We start from the raw sequence: 11,350 nt of genomic DNA, 5'->3' as shown, positions 1-11,350 counted from the left end.
TCTCTCTCTCTCTCTCTGTACTTCTTGTGCTCTTGCAATCTAAGATGAAGGCATTGATGGGATTGGCTTTTCCTGAGTTACCTCTATGGACACCCACTCAATGTGTCCACACGTGGCGTGTGCTCTGTGTGCACATTTGTGGTATTTCTTCTTGTATACAACTTTCCATTCCTTACAAGGACAGCAGCCATAGTCAGCTAGGGCCATCCCTAGTGGCCTCATTTCAACTTATTACCTCTTTACAAGTCCTATCTCCAAATCCCGTTACATTCTGAGACTCTGGGGGTTAGCGTTTGACGTATGAAAGAGGATTAATCAGTCATAAGAGCTGGATAACCTGGGAAACATATGGGACTCTCTATTCACACCCACTTCCCTTCCAGTTTTAGTGCTCTTAGCTCTACAGGGAATCTTTAGAGGTTCAAATATTGATGATCCCTGAGAAGTACATGTGGTCTAAGTTGTTCTCAACTTGAATAACATTTACTTTTCATGAACATTTCCCACATGCTGTGTTTTCACCAGAGTTCATAACAGAAGTACTTAAAATAATTTTGTCCAAATTATAGCTTTTTAATTGAAAATACATTGAATGTGTTTATCAGACGCTTTAGGAACTTTGGCTCATTTTCCTAAAATGACCATGAGGCTGGACAGCAGGTGCCTCAGCCTTCTGAAATCTGCATAGTGTGACCTTCACTGGGTTGTGGTGGTTCATTTATGTGTGTTGCATTCAGAATCTGAGAATCTGATCTTCTGGCAGAAAGATCTTCTGGTTGGATTTTGAGTTACTTATGCATTAGAAATTATCATTCAATATTGGCCAAATATATTTTGCATAATGCAAAATCCAGAAATAACTCAGTTATAGATGAAATAATTTTGCATGGGAGGAGAAAGTAGAAAGACAATAAATACTGATAAAATGCATTATTTCAGCTCCCTCGGCTGTTTCCACTCTTGGGATAATTTATCGACATTTCTCTTCCAGCATCAGTTGGAGGGATTGGGGGGGTCACACATAATTTTAAGCAATTTCAGAAAATGAGGGCTTTTTTCATATTTTCCCCATTAAGAAGCAATGTGCTAAAAAGCACAATGAGAAAACATGTGCTGCTGCTTTGTTTGTAAAACAAATAGAAATTCATGTTCACGCATTTTTCAAAGACAGCTGAGTTCTTAGCATAAATTACAGAACAATTCCTTGATGACAAAAATAATGTAGCCTCTTTACTGACTAAAATTATAATTTAACAAAATGATTAATATATATTTACTAGAGATTGTAGCATACAATTGCTTATGTGCTGTCTTTGAAGCTTAATTTATTTTAGAATAAGCAATTCTTAGTAATGACAATTATGCAAATTTATAGTAATATAATTCCATAAGATTCATCTTTCCAAGAAACTAATAAAATTTGAGTAGCAGAAGTACTATAAGATAAATGAATTTAAAAGTGTATTTTAAAGTACTGTATTTACTAGCTTAATCTATTGGCTTAAAAGGCCATTTTTTCCCCTCAAGTTGGATAGCACTGTAGCATACATAAATGACTTCAAAGTTGAGCTGAGTCTGGATAAATTATAAATGGCAGGCTTTTAATTTGCATTATTTAATTCATTACTTCAAAATTTTGCAAGGCAGCAAAATGAAAATCGCATTATCTACACAGTGAAATGAGTGTGATTTTATTTTATTCTATTTATTATCAAAATGGTGTCTTTACTGCAAATTTAAATTTAAAATAAAATTGTGGTGTGCACAGGGGCTTTCTAGCAGTCAGTGACTATAACCTTTGCAGAATTTTATGTCATCCATTAAAAAATTTTGCCTAAAATAAATATTAATAGTGACTTTTCATTTTCAAATTTTTTTCCTTTTGGATTTTAATTATGCACATAAATAGCAACATGAGAACAAGGTGTTCTAAGGCTTGTTGTACATTATCTCTAGGTGCAACGATTTCAGATTAGTCCACTTGCAGTATGGCATCACCCAAGATAACAAAAAGGCCTAGTATAATTTTTCCTGAAGAAAAAAGCCCATTTTCTACATTCCGTACTGCCTTCTCTGCCACTTTTCTGTAGAAACACTGACTTACTGCCTGGAGTTTCCAGTGTTTCCTACACCTGATTAAAGTGGGCGGAGCGTGGAGTTTTCTACTTGTTTCCAGGTGAACTCTTCACATTTCTTAGCTTCTTTAAGTCCTCCTTCCACAAATCTTCCACGACTATGTATTCTCATATGCCCAGTCACACAACTTCTGCCCTCTGGCCTGGATGAATGAGGTAGCTTCTTGTTGGCCTTAGATGGAGGCCGCTAATCCCGTGAAACCAGGTGGATATACCAGCTTCTTTGTTTTTGAACCTTTAGTGAAAAGGAATCCAACAAAGCCAGTGAAACCAGTAACACCAAGTCTTGGGGAAAAACCTGGGGAGCACTTTAGAGATATTCCTAGCTGTCTAATCCCCACTGGGCTGAACTTTGCCTCTTGGGTTTCGTTTGGGTGTATGTTTCCTGGCACCAATTTGTGTATGGCTCACAGTGATGTTGGAGCTGTGAGATGCTGTCTTCATCCAGGTCCTTGGCTCCTCCACTTATGGAGCCTGACCCTCAGTCCCTGAGTAGAGGACAGTTTGTCAGCCCTCATGGAGCTGTTGTGAGGCGAGTCCTTTTTGGGCACAGCATAAACTCTAAAGGTGCGCAAGCTCACGCTGGTTGGTCCAAGGATTTCTGGAGTACCTCGGGCATGTCTCCGGCAGTGGCGGCTTTGGCAGGGTCCTTCCTTTTCAAAATTTTCTAATGTTACTAATGTTTTCTAACTTTCTAAACAGTAGTTCAAGTTTGAAGTCAAAGGACAATTACTGAGAACTGGTATTTGAATCCATCCACTCTCTGATCTTTATTAACATCACAACAGATATTTTTAAAATCTTGTTCCATTTGGCCTAATTTCTCCAGCATACCCTTAAGACAGCAGGTGCAGAACAAGCCCTTGTTGACTTCACCAGAATCCGATATGAAGAGACTACAAAGGTGCAAGCTTCAAGTACAAATTCTACTATATTTTAACCCAGGATAAAGTAGTATGATTTTTTAAGTCAAAACAAGGAACAAAAACAACTTCTTCCTTTTTCATTCTTTCTGAATGAATTCATCCATCAAGTGAAGGTTAAGGTCTTATCACGCGTCAGGCAGAATGCGATCTCCGGGAATATAGAGATTGTAACAGAGAAGTCGGCCTCTCGGAGTCTCAAGTGCATTTATGCAGTGAGCTTATAAAAGGTGAGGTTCCAGGCGGGGATGTGGCTCAGGATCAAACACTGCCTTCAAACTGCAGTCCTGCAAAATTAATTCACTCAGCTGCAGGGGAGAGAACTCACCTCTTTGCCCCGAAGTCCGCGAGTGCGTCTCCGCAGGGTACTTTGGCTGCCCGCTCCCTGGGCAGGGTCCAGCTCTGGGCGCCACTAGTGGAAGCGCGGAGCTCTGCTGCCACCGGAGATACAGGCACATGCAACCCGGTGGAGGGCGGACGAAGACACGCCTCAACCTGTGCTGGCTTCGCTGTTAAGGAACAGCTCACCTCTTAGCATAATGCCTATGTGATGTCCACAGCTGATTGACAAGTGACTTTAAAACCTCCCTGTATGCCTCTCTTCTCTGTTGCTCAAAAGCACTTACTCTGCCACCCAAAGCCTTGAGCTACTGCACTTTGAACACCTTCTTCGAAGGGTTTGCAGTTTTATTTCAAAGGTTTTTCTCTCACATTCTTTGATTGTTTGATTCTTACTTACTTAATGGTCTCGCTCAAACATTACTTCCACCCGTAACCCTCCTGCCTCCCTCCTCTCTCTGTTCTTCAGGCAGCTGCTTTTTCACCTGGCCAGTGACTGCTTTAGCTAGTGGTAGAGTGAGCCCAGCCTGGGAAGCTGGTATTTGTAGTGCCGTGGAGCGCTCCTGGAGTTCTAGGGAGTGGATTCCGATCCACCACGTCCAGTGCAGCTCACAGTGAGAATAAAGACACCAAGGCAAGTTTATGGCTATGGGTAGCCGAGGGGCTGAAGTCCAGCCATGGTGATGGCTACTCAGAACAAAGGCCTCCACCCGGCCAGAACCCGGGCTTTCTTCATTCATGAAGAAAGGAGTGGCTTGAGGCTGAGCAACCGAGAATGGCAGGAAGGAGGTGAGTGCTATGAGCTGGGCTGGGGAGGAGGCCTGCATCCGCCTCTGCAGCGTGTGGAGAGAAGGAGGCGCAGAAAGAGCAACCTGCAGGACACAGATGAGAGACGATTTTGTGTTTTGGATTCAGTGCGTCATTATTTAAAATTCATTTTAATGAGAAAAAAAGATAAAATAACAATGAAACAGTTTCAGTTACAATAATTAATACATTTCATACTGTTGACTTTGTAATAGTTATTCAGAGGACAAGCTGCAGACATGATATCTTGTCTACACAATATTAGTACGAACCTTTCTTCTCAGTGAACTAAGAGCAAGTAGCTGTATATCTATCCTAACTATCTTGTGTGTGTGTGTGTGTTTTTTTTTTTTTTTTACGCCCACAACAAAACAGTGCTTCAGCTCTGATGTGTAGTCCTTCAAGCCCCAGGAAGTCATCGCCTCTGTCTCGAGGCTCAGTCCCAGCTGATGGCTTGAAGGATTGGCTCTGCATCCTGTCTTGACCTGGTTCAAGCTAGGGAGCAGCAGGTAGGGTTTCAGGGAGACACACCTGCCATCTTCAGAGACCACCACCATCTCAGCTGGATGAATATGCCTTGGTTAAAGCAAGTTAAAGGGATGAAGGAAAGTTCCAGCTGTACATGGAAACAGGATCAGGCTCAGCCAAAATGGAGGCAGTTGCTCCTCTGTCGGGGAGAGCCGCCCAGGTATCCTCCAATTACAGTCCTATCCTCAGAATCCCTCCACTCCACCCTCCTTCACCAAATCTTCTCCTCACTCTGCCTCCTTTGGTTTATCTCTCTAGCTTTCCACATGGCCATGTGCACCTTATCAAATCAATCATGCTGAAAAGAAGTAGGAAAGCTAGGGATACTGGGGCTGGGGTGATAGCTCAGTGGTCTAAGTGCCTACCTGGCAAGCACAAGGACCAGGGTTCAATCCCCAGTACCCCAGGTCATGCCACCATGCTGGCCACCAAAACCAGGCATGGTGGTGCACACCTGTAATTCCAGTGCTAGGAGGCTGAGACAGGAGGATCACTATGAGTCTGAGCTGTGTAGTGAGAATAAATGGTTAAAAAGACAGCAACAAACTAGTGGTCTGTGTCACCTGACACCAGTGTGCTCCACTCTGTGACCATCTTAGCACATGAGCACTTTCTTTAGGGGCCCTGCATTCTGAAACTGAAGCATTCAGCATGGTCAGAAACTAACATTTCTACAACTTGAGCTTTAAAGATCTGAGTGCCTTTTAAAAATACTTCCTTTTCTTTTGTGGCTGCATATATTTATGTTGTGTAATGTAACATTTTGCTTTGCTGAGCTAAGCAGAGGTGGCAGGTTGAGTCAGAAAAATAAAAGCAGAAACAAGGAACAAAGAGAAGAAGGGTATTTGAAGTGACCTTTTGTCTGGGTCCGCACAGGGGGCTTCCTTTCCTCAGGCTGACTAGGCCTCTTTTGATTGGCTGCTGTGAGTCTCCTGCTTTTTCTTTCTTTAAACTGGCCATGGTAAGTCCAGTTCGATAGTGCGGCGCTTGGCACGAGTGCCTCAGTGCTGACGTGGTCTGCTCTTGTGTGAGTGACTGTGGGAGGTCACCTAGAAACAATGGACACTGACAATTTTTTTTTTTTTAGCAATTCCCCATCTTGACAAAACTTTTACTTTGTACTAAGAGATCTGATCAAAGTGGATGGCATGAGTATCACTCAGTAATCGTCATGGCTGGTCTGTCTTTGTCTTGTGACACCCATGAACCATGATGTTGAGCTTGTGGGAAGAAAATGCTCCTTCTGCTGTTGACCTTGTCTTTGCTGCTCTAGGTATAGTGAGATAACAGACTACCAGTAATGCAGGATCCTGGAGAGAGGGCAAGTGCTCCCAGAGATCACAACGAAGTCGACTGAGAGGATAATATCAAGACACTGGATACTTTTATGTAGCCTCAAACTACCACACCAAACCAGCTAAAGCAAACAGAACAAAAGCAAGTGGCTAGAACAGACTGCAAACTTTGAGTGCAGGGTGAAGTTAGTTGAGAGGGTTTCTAGTTTGGACCTTGGAGAATACTTTAGTTTGAACATTGTAGCTTGAATGCCTTTGACTATAGAGTTGGCCATTTAGAGGACTCCATAAGTTGCCCACACATCAGAGGACGGATGGGTCTTGACATTTACATGAAATTCACAAGCGCTAGACTGTAAATCTTCAGAGGAAAAGATTTCCTGCTTGGTGATTCCAATTCAGAGATGTGAGAGAAAAGTGTAACCAGGAGTTTGGAGTGTCATAGGGAAACACTGGTGGGAACGATAAAGTGCTATCAAAATAGACGGTGAATATTTAATTAAAACCTCTTGGCATGATGTTGACTACTGGTTTGTCATAGATGATTTCATCAGAGTGAGATATAAGACCCTCTATTCAATTTTTTTAGGGTTATAGCATGAATGCAATTTGGAGTTTGTCAAATGGCTTTTCTGCATCTATTGATATGATCACATGGTTTTTGTCCTTGGTTCTGTTAATGTGGTGTGTTGCATTTATTGATTTGCATGTGTTGAACCATCGCTGCATATTTGTGATGAGTCCTACTTGGTCACGGAGTATTTCTGTTTGATGATCTGCTGCATTCTGTTTGCCAGTATCTTATTGAGGATTTTTGCATTGATGCTTGTTAAGGAGATTGGCCAGTAGTTCTTTTTCTTAGCTGGATCCTTCTCTGGTTTTGCTATCAGGATAATTCTTGCTTCTTGAAATGGCCTTAGGAATACTGATTCCTTTTCAATTTCATTAACAAGTTTGAGGAGTAGTAGCATTAGATCTTCCTTCAGGTTCTTAGAGCATTCAGCAGCGCATGCCCCAGAACATGGGGATTTGTTGGCAATTTTCTTTGTTGATAATATTTTTATTAATTTTTCAATTTCATTGAATGATATTGGACTGTTTAGAATTTTAATATCTTCTTGATTCAGTTTAGTAATTCACATTTGTCTAGGAATTTGTCCATTTCTTCCAAGTTTTTTAAATTTGGTAGAGTACAGGCTCTCAAAGTAGGTACTGATCACACTAACGGACCCAAAACTGAAAGGTTTTACTCTAAAGTCAGGAACAAGATGATGACATTTACCACCACCACTCATGTCCAATATATTTCTGGAAACATTAGCCAGAGAACTCAGACAAGAGAGAGAAGTGGAGGGGTGTGGACAGGACAGGAAGAAGTACCATGATCAGAATTTGCAGATGACATGGTGCTCTATATGCAAGACCCAAAATGCCACCAAAAGACTCCTAGAATTAATAACCTAATTTGGTAGCATAGCAAGATACAGTCAGTACTCAAAAGTCAACAATAGCATTTCTGCGTATGCAAAACAAATTTACTGAGAGAGAAATCAGGAAAACAAAATCTTCCATGATAGCATCAAGAAAAATGAAACACTTAGAAATCAACCTAGTGAAGGAAGTGAAAAACTTTACACTGAAAAGTACAGTACAATGAAAAGAAAGCCTGGAGAGGGTTTGTGGAGATGGAAAGGCGTCCTTCGTTCTTGCATAGACAGAAAGAGTGTGGTAAAAATGACTGCACTTCCCAAACTGTTGTACAAACTTCATGCAATTCCAATCGAAATTCCAATGACACAGCCTGTAGGACTAGAGGAACCAATGCTGAAAGTCACATGGGAGCAGAAAAGACTTAGAACAGCAAAAGCATTTCTGGGATACAAAGGTGAGGTGGGGGTCTTGGCACAATTCCTGGCTCAAAATTGTACTACCAAACTTCTGTGATTCATAACTGCATGTTACTGCCAAAAAGACAAAACAAAACAAAACAACAAAAAATCCCCAAGGCTCAGTGGAGCAGATTAAACAGGTCTGAACGTGCTTAGTCATGTTATGTCTGAAAAAGGGGCCGAACTTATTTACTGGAAGAAGGATAGCTGCGTTCATGAATGGTGCTGGAAAAACTGGCTCTCCACATGCCGAAGACCAAAGCTACACCTGTGTCTCTCACCATTTGCACACGTGAAGATCAAATATAAAGATCTTCATATTTGCGTGAAAGATGTAAATATAAAGACAGAAGTGCTTATTTTTTTGGAAGATACAATAGATAAAACTCTCAAAAACATAAATCAAGGCAAAGACTTTCTGAATAAAACCCCACTCTGCCAGGAAATACTACATAAATCAATAACTGGGATCACATTAAATTAAAAAGCTTTCGCACAGTGAAAGAAACCACAAATAAAGTGAAGAGACAACCCACAGAATAGGAAAATGTTTTTATCAACTATTCCTTAGAATACTACATCTAAAATATATAAAGAATTAAATCAGATCCCCAAATTAAAAAAACAAAAACAAAACAAAAAAAAACCCAAACAACCCTGATATGTGCATCTGAAATGAACAGACACTTCTCAGATTAACAAGTAGCAAATAACCGGGGAGATGGCTCAGAAGAATAAGTGCTTGCCTGGCAAGCGCAGGGTCCTGAGTTCAATCCCTGGTACCACAAAAAAAGTAGCAAACATACATGAAAATATGATTTAAAACAACACTGAGATTCTATATAACACATGCTGGAGGAGTATGGGGAAAAGTAACCCTTCTCCACTGGTGGGAGTGCAGACTTGTACATCTGCTGTGAAAATCAGTGTGTAGATTCCTCAAAAAACTAAAGCTAGCAGTTCCATTTGATCCAGCTGTGTCCCTTCTTGGTATCATCCCAAAAGAGCCAAAAGCGTCCTACCAGGGAGACATGCATACTCATGTTTGTGGCAGCTCAGTTTACCCAGCCAAGTATCGGAAATAGCCCACATGAACATCAATGGATGAATGGGTAAAGAAAGTATGGTATTTATACACTATGTATATAAACCTATGTATATTCTGACATAAAAAGATAAATGCGAGTAATTTTCAGGCAAAGGGGTGCACCTGGCACACATAATACCACGTAAAATAAATCAGATGCACAAGTTTACATCACGTTGATCCCCCCTGTGTGAAGAGCCCAAAGGGTCAATAAGGACAAGACGGAGATTGGTATCAGGAGGTCCTCTTTCACAAATGTCTTCAGAAAGTGGAATGAACATATACTGACTGTCACCTAGTAGAAAAGCAGTGTCTCAGTTACTCTTTTCTCATTGCTGGGACAAAATACCTGCTGTGCAAAATTAACGAAGGAAAGGTTTGTTTAGCTTAGAGGCAGTGGATACTCAGCTGAGCATTTCAGTCCATACTCAGCTGGCTCCAAGGCACAGCAGCACACGGAGAGGGCGGCAGTTCATTGTAGCAGAAAATAGCAAAGAGAAAAGGCTGGGCAGCAGCTGTGGCGGCTGGCTAGCCTCTCTCCCCTCCTTCCACTGTGATGCAGATTACCCGCCCAGGGCAGAGGTAGCATTCAGACCAACAGTCTCCATGTTGGGTCATGAACTAATCACCAACTCCAGTAGCTGCCACAGTGACTGTGTGAGGCTTTGGGGGGCACCTAGACCCAAGGCACAGCCAGCAGGCTCGTGAGAACCTCACAGTGTGTCCTCACCCCCTTATTTTGCTTTATCTGGACTTGATTCTGGCTCTTCAAAATGACTTTGTTAGCTAAGGATCTAAGCTGCTTTAAGACATTGAGGTCCCTGGAAAACCTTGCTAAAGACTAAAAGGGGACTCCTGGGTCTGCTTAAGAAGGTTGCAGGATTATTGTGTAATGAGTTCAGAAGTGGGGTTTGGGGCAGCTAGGGTTGATGAGGCAGTGACTTTTTACTGTAATAACTTGTATTTTTCTATTTTATTCTTTGTATTTAGTACAAGGTCTATAGGGTCTCACTGTACAAATCAGACTCGTAGTGATCCTCCTGTGGCAGTCCTAGAAGGCCAAAAAGTATAAATACCTTCTCTTGCCTTCTAACCTCAACTAAGAAATTGATGGATAAGTCTTTATGAAAGACAAACAACAGAACATTCTTTTAAAACTTCAATGCTTTGTTTTTCTTCATTCATAACGAATTGCTCTTATTTTTCTAACTTAATTGGAAGATCTTGCAGGACACAGACTATATTTTATTCTTACAATGAACATAGTGGACTTAAATATCTCAAAAAGGTCCTGGAAATAATTTGTACTTGATTATCATATTTTTGTCTTGATCAGAGTTATATCCGTCCATTAAATCTGTGAGTAATTATTACATGCAAATAATACAGAAGCATGCTAAACAGACAATTCATTAAGCTCAGGAATCTGTAGATCAACTTACAAGACAGAGCGATGCGTTCAGGTACCGCATAATAACCTAAGAGTCTTACAGACGCAGTACCATGCATGCTGCAGTAGAATCTGGAAATATTTATTGAGGAAAGCCACACGTGGGAGGCAGCGCTCCCGTCGGCAGCACTTCAGCCGAGCACCTCTCACACACATCTTCATCATGCTTTGTCCTAACCTGTCCTGCAGAAATCCAAGGAGCAACACCGATTGCATTTTCATGGTGAGGAAGGTGACGATGGGGCGTGGGCTGTCGCAGGCCACATGGCTGCTGAGTGTCAGCTTGCAGTAAGTCTCGTCTGTTCTCAGCTGGAGTCCAGAATCTCACCTTTGAGGGGAAGTCTAGGCCCTTCAAAGCCAATGCTTGTGCCTGTCAGGTAAGTGCACCAGGAGGACAGAAAAGTGCTAGTGAGCAGGGGATGGCAAAGACCACCGATGCCAGAAACCACAACTTATAAATTCATTGATCTTTTGTATTTTAAAGAGAAGGAAAAACAATAAAAAGAATACAGAATTTCAAAACAACATTATAGGTAATTAACAATGGTTGCTATAAGCCATTGATTTTTACAAGCAGAGTAGATGCATTTCTCAGTAGTCATTACAGCTTCCAGGGAGAGAACAGCCATGCTCAGAACTCCCCCAGCTACCCAGCCTGGGGCCCACGGGGCCATCTGGAAAGCGAGCATGTCATGGACATCGCACTAACTGGCGGGAATAAGCCGCACCACGGAGTTGAACGACACTTCAGACTCAAAGACGCTCGATGAAGAAACCTAAGATTGCCTCGGTAGCTCTGCATAGCTCTCAGATAAGAGCTGGAGTCCACGCACACCTTAGGGACCACACTCAAGGGTTGAGAGACACTGAGCTATTGTTGGACAAAATCCCCTCAAC

The 11,350-nt window shown here is 41.8% G+C and overlaps 1 pseudogene; it reads right to left on the bottom strand.

Annotated features, from left to right (window-relative positions):
• Window positions 1-2,162: 2,162 nt before the first annotated feature.
• Window positions 2,163-11,350, bottom strand: part of LOC101571860 — a 13,948-nt pseudogene continuing 4,760 nt past the window's right edge.

This window comes from Octodon degus, unplaced genomic scaffold (assembly GCF_000260255.1).
Source record: "Octodon degus isolate 3935 unplaced genomic scaffold, OctDeg1.0 scaffold00054, whole genome shotgun sequence".
In the NCBI taxonomy this organism is placed as follows: domain Eukaryota; kingdom Metazoa; phylum Chordata; class Mammalia; order Rodentia; family Octodontidae; genus Octodon; species Octodon degus.
This window is presented reverse-complemented; position numbering and strand designations above follow the sequence as displayed.